The sequence below is a fragment of the Mus caroli genome, unplaced genomic scaffold (assembly GCF_978045245.1).
Source record: "Mus caroli unplaced genomic scaffold, Mus_caroli_1 scaffold_15, whole genome shotgun sequence".
NCBI classification, from domain to species: Eukaryota; Metazoa; Chordata; class Mammalia; order Rodentia; family Muridae; genus Mus; species Mus caroli.
The window spans coordinates 105,394,184-105,408,073 of NW_028227270.1; the positions used below are offsets into that span (position 1 = coordinate 105,394,184).

The 13,890-nt window shown below is 41.9% G+C and overlaps 1 long non-coding RNA gene across 1 annotated transcript in view; it reads left to right on the plus strand.

Annotated features, from left to right (window-relative positions):
- The window catches only part of LOC147001071 (uncharacterized), a 36,074-nt gene extending 30,443 nt beyond the window's left edge, over positions 1-5,631 (plus strand). The window contains exon 4 of the long non-coding RNA XR_015045478.1: positions 5,287-5,631. This is a non-coding gene — a long non-coding RNA (uncharacterized LOC147001071). The remainder of the gene's footprint in view (positions 1-5,286) is intronic.
- Positions 5,632-13,890: the final 8,259 nt, after the last annotated feature.

Consider the following 13,890-nt stretch of genomic DNA (forward strand, 5'->3'; position numbering starts at 1 on the left):
TGTATCTTGTCGCCTTGTTGTAATAAAATACACAGACAAAAGCAATGGAGAAAGGGCTTAATTTGGCTCCAGGGCATTCTCCAGAAACTTGAGGCAGCTGGTTGCCTTGTAGCCACAGTCAGGCAAGCAGAGAGAGATGGATGCCCACACTTGGCAAGCTTCTCCCTTTTTATGTGGTCTAGGAACCAAGACATGGTGTCATATGAGTCTAAATAGAGGTGTATGGTGGATTTTATCATCCAAACTTACGCTAAAGCATGCCCAGAGACTATCATAATCTGAAAAAAAATCTTGAAAGTGTGTTTGGAGGCTTGTCTTCTGGGTGAATCTGTCAGCATTGGAGGACAGAGACATTTCAATATTATGTCCCCTAGACTTCTACAGACCTCATTCCAAACCAGATCATGAGTTGTTGCTCTGATGAAGAAAAGAATGCAAGAGCTAGCCTGTTTATGCCATAGATGTGAGTTCTATGAAGATAGTCTAGCATAGGCTTAGACATAAGAGGTAGCAAAAGAGAAGCACTCAAAAGAAAATGAGACACAGAACAAGATCATGAGAGTAGGGCTTTCAAAGAACCATAGTTCATTATTTTTTATAGTAATTATATATCAGATTCCTTAAAGGATGACTAATGTTGTTTCAAACTCCAAAGTCCAGGTATCATCTGAGACTCAAGTCAGTATCAAAACTGTCAGCTGCAGGGAAAATGTTCAGCACTTGGGGCTTACAACAGACACACGAGGACTCCAAAGGCATTTGGTAGTCCCATTCCCCCAGCTTTGCTGTTTGCTACATAGACAATCTCTCTCTTGATTCAGTTCCTTTCCATGCAGATAGCTTTTCTTCCATACAAGTCCTGTGTGGGAATCACTAAGATTTTTGGGTCTCTGTTCTAAATTAGGCTTCACCTTCACACCACACATTGTCCTCTCGGGGCTTCCTTCTGGGACTCTACTGCTGCCCTACTCTGCCTATCCTCGAATGATCTATAAAATGGTGGCCCACGACTCCCTCAGTCTTGCATCTTTTATGTCTGTGAAACAGGAACCATGTGGAAAACTCTACCAAGTTTACTGATTCCTTGAGATGTTGCCTACCCCACTTGGCTGACTTTCTGTGTGCTGAGCCCAGGGAAACACTGTCCTAGGCAGTCGTTGCTGAAGATCAGTGAATTTCCTTAGCTGCATTCTCAGCTCAAGCTCTTTCATTTCAAACAAGTATAGGTTTTACACAAGTTAGAGCTGTGGGTTAGCAGCCTTCCCTTGGGACCTCTAAGGGCAGGACATTTCTCGCTGGCAGTTATAGCCTGTCTCTTAGCACACACCTGTGGGTAGTTTAACTTGCTCTAGCTCTTTTCTTCTTCTAAAAGCCACACGTTGTTCATGTTTCTGTCCAACTTTTGGCTTTTTTGTTGTTGTTGTTGTTCAGTGTAGACCTAGATAAAAGCAGTAAAAGGAGTCATACCACTGCCTGAATGATCATCTGTGCTGAAATTTCCTCTGCCAAACAAATTACTCTGTTATCCTTAAATTCACTTTCTCTTAAGTTCTCAGAACACAGGTGGAATGAAGATTATTGGCCAAAGTATCAAACAAGAGCCCTGTACTAATTTCTGATAGATTCCTTGTTCCCCTCTGACCTGAGGGGCCACTATCTGCACTCATATTAGTCTTGCTTTTCAGACTTCCACCAGAACGTCCTCTTAAGCCCTGTTCTAAATTTTGTTGAGCTTCTATAGCCTGAAGTTCAAAATTCTTTCATATACCAGCTACAGAACACGTTCAAAGGCCAAAGAACCACATAATCAGGTTGATTGGAGCAATGGCCCCATTTCTTGGTGCCAGTTCTCTTAGTTTCTTGTCTTGTTACTATGATAATGTCCTAACTAAATCAACTTGAAGTAGAAATGGCTTGTTGTGGCTCACAGTTCTAGGATAATATCCATCCTGTGGACATTGTGGCAGGAGTTTGGAACATCTTGTCATGCTACATCCACAGTCAGAGAGCAGAGAGAGCTGAGTGTTCATGTTCAGCCATGTTCTTTGTTTTCATTCAGTTCAGGCCCCAAGCCCAAGGAATTGTGTCACTGTTCTTTAGGATGGATCTTCCTGCTTCGATTAAGGTGATGAAGGTAACCTTCAAATACATGCCCCAAAGCTCGCATACTGAAAACAATCCCTCACAAGTGTATCTGGAGACTTGCCACTTAGGTGACTCTAGGCCCTGTCAAGTTGACAATTTACATTAACTATCACACTGAGAAAATGAGTTTCACTTTCTTGTCTAGAAAAAAGCAATATTGGTATTTATTTATGGAGTAGATAATAATAGAATATTTATAGTAATTATGTTTCTCATCTTTCAGAGTTTCACAATATTTATGTAATACATAGTAATTAGCATGAATAATTAATTTGGCTCAAACTCTCATCTATTAACATGATACAATAGAATTTATTCTAAAGAATAGAATGAGTGCACTAAGTGACTTGATATATGTAAAGTACTTATTTACTAAGAATGAGAATTTGGTAAATATTAGCTGTTATGATCATTTTCTACAGAACCTTTCCAATATTCTGAATTGAAGGAAACAAAATTGGATAGCAAGTATTAGATTTTCACTAGGACTTGGGGTTCTTAGCATAATGTGTGATGAATGATTCCAAATATGGTCATGGAAGTAACTCATTTCCCTCCACTCATTTGTACTCTTCCACGTGTAAAGTAAATGCAGGTAGAAGCAGACAACTGTGTCAGCAGTGATGAAGAACTAGACGGAACAACTGTATTTCAGGCAGACTCATCACTGGCTTTTTTCAGATATCACAAAGCAATGAGCAAACCCTTCCTGGATGAGAAAAGACGTGTATTCGTAAACGGAGACACAACCCGGTGAAATATACAACTTCCTATTTCCTTGGTGAATGCCTCAGGAAACATGATTCTGAGAATTTTCAAACTTTCCACTCACTGTCACCACCCACTCACCCCCAGGCTCACTCAGAAGGGCTGGGATGAGTCAAAAAACACAGTTTGGGAAGAGCAGACCTGGGGGAGGATTATAGGCTAGGCTAGGCCTGGCTTACTCAGAGGCTTACCGAGATCAGTAACCTTGGCATTTTGACGGTTTGGGGACAAAGGGATGTGACTTCTTCAAGTCATAGACCAAACCTATAAAAAGCATTCAAAACAGACCAATGGCTAATCTCCTCTGAGAAAATGAATGCCTACTTCCTTACAAAAATATCTCCTAGTGTGTCATGTTATCTGGTGATTATATTCTAGGTGTGATGGTTCAATTATCTCAAGCTACTTGATTTTTTCCCCTTTTGTGACCTTATGAGTTATCTTAAAGGCTTCTTATAATAGCTTCATGTAGGTTCCAGTGGTCTCATTTGTGTTCTCCCTGTTTCTTCCTCTGCTGGCTTGAGTGAGAATCCCCCACCCCATAAAATCAGTTCTTTAAACTCTTGGTTTTGTAGCTGGCTGTACTGTTTGGGTAGATTTAGGAGGGGTGGCCTTCCAGGAGGACATATGTCACTCACTCAGGGTGGGCTTTTAGATTTCAAATGTATTTGCCATTCCTAATTCACTCTGTTTCATTCCTGTGGTTTAAGATGTGAGTTCTCAGCTCTCAGCTTCCAGTTCAAGCCACTATGCTCACCTGCCATTCTTCCCTATAAGGATGGTGACGAACTATTAATCTTCTGCAACCATGAGCCCAAATGAACTCTTCCTTTTCTGAGTTTCCCTGGTCACGGTGTTTAATCACAGCCATAGAAAAATAGCAAATACATTCACTGTGGCACCCGTTCCCTTTGTGCCTCCTCTCACTGCCCCTATGGAATCTCTAGGGCGATGTTTCCTAACCTGGGAGTCAGAATCCTTTCACATGGGTCATCTAAGACCATTGGGAAAAAAAAAACAGATATTTACATTATGATTCATAACAGTAATAAAACTACAGTTACAAAGTAGCAACAAAAATAACTTTATAATTGGAGTCACCTCAACATGAAAAACTGTGTTGAACGGTCACAGCATTAGGAAGATTGAGAACCACCACTTCAGAGTTTCAGAGTTTCCTATCTAGTCTTTTTTTTACTTTTTAAGAATGACCATAACTAATATTAAAAAAAAAGAATGACCATAATTATCTTTAGTAACAGACCTGTATTTTCTTAGTGTACAATTCATATTCATATCTGAAATGTTATGTACAAACCTATTAATGTGTCTCTATAACATTCCAGAAGATCCCTGTGTGAGAGCAGGAAGGCATGTCTACCACATGGGAAGTCATGTGGCCCAGAGTGCCAGGCATCAGCGCTACTGCAATCTTACTGCTGAGCTCAAGATGACATCCCTTTTCTAAACATGATCTCCCAGGAGATAGGAACAACCATCAGAGAAGATGATAATAATGTGAGGAAAAGAAAACCAGCCTGCCTTGCTCTAAAATAGAGAAAGCCAGGGTCATTTTGTAACAAAACACAGCATATCTGCAGTCAACAAACATGACAGACTTGCCAATTACTGCTTCATCAGTTCCATTTATGCCTTTATTCTCATCTTTTCTGTAGAGAGGATTTAGACACTCAATTTATCCATTTTCTTCCTATTATTTTTCCAACTATATTGGGAGTATAATTATCTTACCACAAAATTTGCCTATTTATAGTGTTCAATTTAAATTCAGTATACTCGAAATTTTATAGCCACCACAATTTTAGAATATTTTTCTCAAATAAGAAACCCTGTCACCCAGTTATATATTCCCAAACGCACCTATGTTGAATGCTTAGACTCCACCATAGATGCCCTTGTGATGTGACTGAAGGATAAGGGCATTAAATGCTGGTGAGTTCAGATCTAGATGAGCTATTAGGAGTGAGGGACTAATTAGCGGAAAGAGCTAAGGCATGACTTTGACGAATACATGTTATCCCTCTTTCTCTTTCCCCTCCTCCACACCACCCCTCTGTCCTTCCTTGCAACGACGAGGAAATCCATCCTGTTCTACCACATGCTGCTTGACTTGATGTCCAACCTTATCATTTCCCAGAAAGATTAAAGTCAAGTGACCTTGGAATGAAATCTCTGGAACCACAGGCTAAAATTAGGTTTAGGGTTTTATTTTATTTTTCCTTTTTTAGACAGTTTTCTTGGGTACTTTGTCACAGCAATACATAGTAACTAGCAATACCTTCCACATATTCTCCATATCCTACGGGTAACAATCGAGTATCTAATTTTGTCCATGTGATAATGGTTTTGCAGGTATTAAAACTTCAAGATCAAGGAAGACATGAAGAACAGCTGAAACCAGGAAATGTGTGCCAGGCTTAACGTTCCCGAAAGCAGGCCCAAAAGGCAACTGAGTAAAACAGTGAATATGAAATCTAAGTTTCACTAGAGGCTCCAAGTTCTTGGAATTTCCAGTTCTATGAGACACACACCAAAGAGGGCATCCAGTTCTGTGAGACATACACCAAGCGTTGAGGAAAGATTTGTATGCTGCAAATGGCAGAGCTTGAGGAATGAGAATGCCCAAAACCTTCAGATCTTGACTGATTACATTTTGAGCCTCAGGTGCTGGACATGGAGCTTAAGACTCATTTTTTTTTTTTTTTTTTACCCAATTCATTCTCATCTTGCTTGAGCTTAAACATTTTTTTCTTATGCCATAATTCTCTTCCATTTTGGAACAGCAATGCTTTATCTGTACCATTAAATGTCAGCGGTATGTATTTGGGTTAGATTTAGCAGAGCTCACTTTTAAGAGACTTTAGACTTTCTACATGCATTAGTTACCTTTTCATTGTTGTGTTAAAACCTCATGACCAAAATCAACTTCTGAAAGAGCTTATTTTCAGCTTATGATTTCAGAGGGATAAGAGTCCATCATGGCAGGGAACAAACATGGCAGCAAGTAGCAGGCATGGTGGCAGAAGGAAACTGAGAGATCACATTAATCTCAAGCAGAGAGCAAAGAGAGCAAACTGGAAGAATGACAAGGCTGTAACTCTCAAGGCCCACTTCTAGTGATGTGCTTCCTTTAGCAAGGCATCAGCCCCTACCCACATGGTGCCACCAACTGAAGACCAAGTACTCAAATATCTGAGCCTATTAAAAACATTCTCATTAAAACTACCACACAGTCTTTGACCTTCTGAAGACCTTCTAAGTTGGACTGGCTAGATTTTACATTATAATGTTGCCATTAGTCTACAGGACAAGAGTGGAAGGTTATGACCTAAAAGTCATGTGTTTGGGATTCAAGTTATAACAGTAAGTATTAATCATCTATTCAAAATAATCAGAATCACCTGGAAGATACCTGAGCATCTAAAGGAGATTATTTTGATTGTGCTAACTGAGGCAGAAAGACCTGCTCCCTTTGAGTGGCAATGTTTCCTGGATGGAATCCTGGACTATAGAATGGAGAAAGGAGAGGCCCACCTACATCCAGGACATGTGGAACAGGCAAGTGGAGGACACCCAGAGGCCTGTTACTGGTGCCACAAGAGCCACTTATATGTGCAAGAATATGGTAGAGAAATGGAAAAGAAACAGAGGTAGAACAGTTTGAGCATTATAAAGAGAGGCAGAACTGGAGACATGAGAGTGAAGAGAAATACCCTGCCCTGCCACTTGAGGACACAGTGAAGTCCCCACCCAACATGCCACTGAGGGCCATGTCTTGTTCTGTGCTGGCCATTTAGGAGCAGGGGTCTGTGTCAATGTCCATGGTTCATATTTCCACTAAAGACCATATGGATGCCTCTGGTCTGTGCTGTCACCTGGAATCATGTTGATGTCCAAGAGCTGTGCAGAGTTGACCCTGTGTCTTGCTAGCTGCTGCACTTTGAAAGTAGGTCCTGCTCTCACCTGGCCAGCACAGTATAGCTGACCCTGGTGGTGGGGGCTCAAGTGTGCCAGCCATGAGGGCAGGAGAGCTGGCCCTGCCCCTTGCCAAGTGTGGCACTGGCTAAGCTAGCCCTAGCAGTGATGGAGAACTCATGGTGGTGGTGTGGGTGCAGAAGAGCTGGTGAGCTGACCAACTCAGCTACCACCCAGGCCCAGATCCAGGGCTTTGAATTGGCCTACCCCAACCTCCACCTCATCTATGAACTGCTAGAATGCATGAAAGGTCTGGTCCTAAAAATATAAAGCTTTGAAAGCTCCATGACACAGGGCAACAAGAGGAGTCCCAGTGAGAATTCACTATTTATAGTGTGTCAGATACAAGAAGCCTTGAACTAAACAAATGACTCATCACAATGAACATTTGCAAGATGTATGGACAAAAGGGTGTACTGTGTGACACATGGTGATACTTCAGCATCCATGCCCAGATGTTCTTTATGTTTTATTTTGTCTTTGTTGTTGTTGTTGTTGTTGTTTTGTTCTGTTTCTTGGTTTTAGTTTTCTTTTGTGCAGGAAATAACAATGGCAGATATGAAGGGACTGGGAGGTGAGTAGGATTGGAATACATGGTGGAAAACTCACAAAGAATCAAAAAGACATTGGAAGGCAGGAAGGCAGGAAGGCAGGAAGGCAGGAAGGCAGGCAGGAAGGAAGGAAGGAAGGCAGACATGGAAAAAGAGAACTAAGAAGCAGTAAGCATTCATTAGTTCTCTGTCTTGGACTTCTAACGCCTTGACTTCTCTGCTATACCTTGGACTGTGAGTCACAATTAACCCTTTGTCCCTTCAGTTGCTTTTGTCAAAGTGTTTTAACATAGCAACAGAAGAGAACAAAGTTAGTTCCTTTCTTTCTTTCTTTTTTGTATTTTTTGGATTTTTTGTTTGTTTGTTTGTTTTGTTGTTATCAAGATGAATAACAATACCTTTGTAGATAAAGTCTTTAGTAGAGATCCTACATACAGTGTCTGATTGAGGCTCATTTACATAACACATTTGCCCCAATCATATCACATTGTTTCTTAAGTAGCAGCAGACCAAGGCCTTTTAATATATTCAGACTGTAGTACAAATGGTTCGTTTATTTGGGTTCCAGGACATCAAAGAATTTATTATTCTTGTGGTTCCTGTGATGGGACAAATACCATATTGCCATGTTTTGGACAAGTTCTTATAGAAAATTCAAAACCTACATTCTTATCTTAATGAATGAAGCCTGTACTATCCTCAGGAGAGAGTTCACACTTACTGAAAAACAGCTGCTGCTTATGGGACTGCTTCCTGGGCAGAGTCATGGGGTATCATGCAGCCACAATTGTTCAACAGGAACCTAGGTTGTTGAACCTTCATGCTGAAAAGTCAGGTGAGAATACATGGTCATGCTGGTCAGACCCTCATGTCATCCTCTATTGTCCTAGAATCTGATCCTAATTCCCATAACTAATTAACAGAACAGTAATCACGTTAGCCTCACAAATGGGTTAGTAAAAAAATGAAAGTACAAGTTGGAAATAGACTATCCTGAAATCCAACCTGAAGGGGAGTGGTCCTGAGAGTTAAATAGATATAAATCCTCCTAATAGACAGATTGTGGGTTATAACCTTGTCACTCCTATTATAACAAAAAGTGACCAGAGGTGATATCTACTGACTTGTGCTCTAGTGAATGTCTTTGTTGTTGATTATCACCCTCAAAAGAGAAATCTTGGAATACTAGCAAGAAGGATGTCTATAGAAAAGAAATATGGATGAGCTAAAGGTGGACAAAAAGCCTGGTAACTTTTATGTTTTATTTAATACCCAAAGAAAGCAGTCACCTCTGGACAGCCAGTAAACAGCTAAATAACTAGGATGACTTAAGGACAGCTTCCTGTCATTGCCCCCTCACATTCACTTTGGTGAGCTCATGAACTGTGGTTTGAGAGCCATGGAGAAGAAAAAAAAAATGGTTTACATAGCTGGTTTCCTGAGCACCAAGGTTGAGAATTAGTTACTGCTGCTGCGCTGTGTCCAATATGAAGGTGATAGACACCACGCAGGTCTATTTGGTGGCATATTAATTACAATAGATCATTTGAGTTAGTAGAGACTCACCTGAATTTGAAGCAAAGATAGATTCTAAGTACTGGTGTGCCTGTATTGATTGTAGGGTCTTAGCCAGCCCTATTACCAGTGGCTTTATTCTGTTGACACAATATCCCACGTCATTGCATCGGAAAAATCAAGGGTAAATTAAGAAACCAACACAATAATCTTGTTTATCTGTCTTCTCAGAGATTTGCTTGGGGAATCTGCACTTCCCATCATAGGCTCTCTCTAACCCAAAGTCCCAATTTCAACAGAGGAATCATCATTGTAATGGTTCCACTAGACTTTGTGGCTAGAGAAACCTGATGAGTTCAGGCTCATTGTATCAAGAGTTCAGGAGTCAAGATGTAACTTCACTTGCAAAAGTCATTGACATTTATTCATCATGAGGAACCCAGGCTATGGTTGTCCAATCAACTCAAGATATAAATGTGGCTGTCTAGTGATCTACCAAGATAATACTCTGCAGTTTCACACTCTGCAGTTCAGTTAGATAAGACATGTTATAGCCATGAGTCGAGAATGTCGTGGCATAAGGGGCACTGACTGTAAGGTATAAAGAGGTCTTCATTACCCAACAGAAAGCCATGATCAGAGATGCTAGCCATTAAGAGTACCATCAAAATAGATATTAAGAGAGGAATTGAGGGAGAATACATTGTAACCCCAGTCCTGCTGTGGCTTCCTCCTACTGGCTTTAATCTTATAAATTTCTGCAATAAATTAAACGAACTAAAATTTTGGAACAGCTATTCCTAGGCAGTGGTAAATCCACTAGATGGAGTGAATAAGTTTGTACAGTGGCTTGGTTCACAAATAAAGCAAACCAACCAGAATTCTGGAACAGATGTTCCTAGGTAAAGCCACTATGGAGTGAATACGTTTGAACAGTGCAGGGTAAGAGCAATACTGGATGCTGTGCTGTGCACTGTGCTGCCAAAGCTCTCGTCCATTTGGGAGTACTTACTCTATCAGGCAATGGGAGCATAGGAGAGTTAGGGCTTACAGAGGATCCTGTTTTGTAAATTATCATCAGCCAAAAGAAAAGGTCTCTCCCAAGGCTGTGCCCTTTCCCTACGGACAGCTTGTACCCATGAATGGTCTTTCTGGGACACAAAGACCTGACTCCCTTGCCTCTATTAAAATGATTCTCATTCCCATTCCAGGTTACTACACTTCTGTAGCTCAACTTCTGGCCAGCCTGCTTACCTCATCATCTCAGCAGTCTCTCCAATAAGTATTTTGAATAGAGAGCTCCAGGTACTGGGGTCTAATTTCTACAAGACTTGACATAAAACAAATGGGTAGATGAATATTCAAACAACAATTATCACTTTCATCTGCCTCAATTCTTATTTTTTTCATGGGAAGAAGCATAGTTTACAAGAAATGAAAAGTCTATATTAGGTACGAAGATGAGTGATTTCACCTTTTCTTTACCTTCTTTGTGGGAATTGAACACTTCACTATTTATTTGCTATGTCATCTTGAAATGGTTATAAAATTCTCTTAACTTCACTTTTCAGGACTGTAAAATGGAATACAGTAACTACATCTTAGGGTGATGCACAAAATAAGTGAAGTTAGCATACTTACAGCTCTTAGTAGAATAAACAACTAAATATTTAGCAACTGTCCTGGTTAGCTTTAGTTGACAATTTGATACTGCTAGGGGAAAAAACACAACTGAAAAAACACCTCCATCACACTGGCCCAGGCATGTCTGTATGGAATTTTCTGAATTGGTAATTGATTGTAGGAAGATCCAGCCCACTGTTAGTGGTACCATGAACCTATGGCAAATGAAACTGTAAGCAAAGGTTGCTGAACAAGCTAGTGAGCAACCTTTACCTATGGTCTCTGCTTTAATTCTCACCTACAAGTTCCTGCCTCAGATTCCTTCAATGGTGAGCTGTAATTTATAACTCAAATAAATCTTTCCTCCCTATAAATTGCTGTTGGTTGTGGTTTTTATCACGGCAGTGAAAACCAAACTAAGACAGCATTAAAAACATACAGTAACCTAATGAGTTGAAGTGGAAACTTCTAGTTCTTTAGAACGTTATTTATGTCAAATGATGTTTTGCTGAGGCACACAGGTGAAAAGATGTCTTACTAAAGCAAACTTGTGAAAGATTGTTTTCTTGAAGCAGACACAGGTGAAAGGATGTGTGGAGTTAGCAAATACGTGAAAGGACTGACTCTTGATGAAGGAGTATAAATATGAACCCACAGACAGTGGGAGATGAGCACTGAATCTTGGTGTAGTTTCCTCTGCCTCATTAGTCTTCATTAACAACATGCATGTATTGGTTCCCCTTCCATAGCATTGTTGAGCTCAACTTGTAATAACATCACCGTTGAGAGAAACTCACCCAAGAATTGCTCTCAAGGTTTCTGCAACAGCTTGCAGTTTCTGTGGCTTTACCTCAGGCTGGTTAGGGTTGGGAACATGGTGGTTTCTTCAGGATTAAACGACAGCTGCCGGGTGTCTGCTGGCTGAAAGAACTGGACTGTGTAGTTGCTGGTTCATGCCTGGTGTCTGATTGCCTGGGGGTACTGGTTTGCAGTTCCTAAATTGTATTTGATATTTGCTATGGAAATGAACAGCTGCCAAAGAAGATCAATCTCACCCCCAGAGAGCTACTGCTGAACAGGTCCTCTTTCCCCAGAACCTAACAACTTTTCCACTACCTCTGTTGGGTGATGGACTAGAGGAGAAGTTGAGCCCTTATTAAAAGTATATTGCAAAAAACTTATGCCTACAAGGAGTTTTAACAATAAATGCTTAATTTGGAGGAGCTATGTTTTATATACCAGTCTTTCTTTTATCATTTCTTTGCACCCAAAGCTTCTTTCTTTCCTTTTCCTTTTCTTTCCTTTTCTTTTCTTTCCTCTTCTTTTCTTTTCTTTTCTTTTTAAATTGTTTATTGATTCTTTGTTTCACATCATGGACTCTAGTCCCACTCATCTCCTTGTCCTTGTCCTCTCATATCAGCCCTTCATCCTTGCAAACTTTCTGCAAAAATAAAACAAACAAACAACTATAACAACAACAACAAACTCAAAGCATAGAAAATACCTCATCATGGAAGCTGTTTTATGTTACAGAATATCTTTCTGTATATCCCACAGTATATCCCTCTGTCCACACATCTTCACTTGCAAATGTTCATTGCAATGAATCTGGTCCAAGTTCTTTAGTTTCTATGACAACACTGGATCTTCTTCAGGCCTCTTAATGCTAATCCTCTTGTTGCCCTGTATCATGGAGACCATGCAACCTTGGAACAGCAGGACTGTCCTTTTCACAGATCCCAATCATTTGAAGATGATAAAGATTTTGAGGTGGGCTAATTCAGAGCCCTGGATCTAAGCCTGGGTGGTAGCTGAGCTGGTCAGCCCACCATCTCTATTTTATCAACACCACCAGAGCAAGTTCTCCAGCATAGCCCCAGTTAGCCTGCCCAGTGATGCCATCAACAGGAGGCAGGGTCAGCTCTTCTGCTTGCATGCCTTCTTCAGGGCCAGCTCTCCAGCACCTACACCTCCAGAGCCAAGTCCACTGTGCTGTCCAGTAGAGGTTCAGGGTCCAACCCCCCAGGTACTGCACTCTATGAGGAGCTGGGGCAGCTCTCCTGCTCCCACACCCTCAGGACTGGCTCACCCCTGCCTTCATCATCAGGACCAACTCCACTGTATGGCCCAGGCAAGGTAAAGAACATGCTCTCTCAAATTGCTACAGCCAATAAGGGGGCAGGACTAGCTCTCCCACTCTCATTTCTCTGGGGTCAGCTCTCCCAACTGACTCATGTGTTGAGGGCTAAGGGGGCATAGGGTGTCACCCACCAAGCCACCTCATGGCAGACGAGTGGCAAAACCAGCTCTCCTGCACTCTCACCTTCAGGGCTAGCTCACCTGCCCTCAATCCACCAGGGCCAGCTCTACTGTGCTGCCCAGGTGAGGTGCAAGGATCACTCTCCCAAGTGCTGTAGCCAGTGAGGAACAAGACCAAACCACCTGCTCTCATGGCTCGGAGCCATCTCTCCCTACTACCGCACATGGCAAGAGGCAAGGGGGGGTGGCAAGGCATCACTCTTGCACCCACATCACCCCACAACAGATGAGTGGTGGGACAAGCTCTCCCATGCTCTTGCTCTCACAGTTGGTTCATGTGAATTCCTCACTACTAGGATACTACAGCTGGTGAGGGACAGCTTCTGAGCTCATAACTCTGTGGGCAGCTGTCCCAGTGCCAGAGATGGTGAGCAGTGGGGGGGTCATCATATCTGCTCCAATGCCACCCCATGGTAAATAAGTGGCAGGTCAGCTCTCCCATGCTCACACTCTTAGGGCTGACTCACCCACACCCCAAACACCAAAACCAGCTCCACTTTGCTGCCTGGGACAGGTGCAGGGCTCCCTTTTTCAAGTTTTGCAGGCAGTAAGAGATGGGGTCAGCTCTCCAGAGTGCCTGATCCAGTGAGGGGTGGGGCCAGTTATGCACACACAGCCTTTGGACATTCATGTGGTCCCTGGCAGCTATCCCAATGAGAGACATCCCCATGTTCTCTTATAGTTATATGAGCCATGGAGCCATGATACCAATCCCAGTCTGTGGCTACATAGTCACAGACTCAGACATGGTCCTCAACAGTAGCTCAGGCTAGGACCTTACCATAGGCCCCAGGTGGCAGGGTTCACCACTCGGACTACTCTTCAGGCTCGAGTCACCAGTTTCATCTCTCTTTATAACACTCAAGCTGCTCCTGTTGTCTCTCTCTATGATCTGACTACTACATACTTGCCCATTGTGGTGGCTTTCACTGCAGCCTAGTCATATGGCTGATTGGCCCGTGGGGATGTCCTT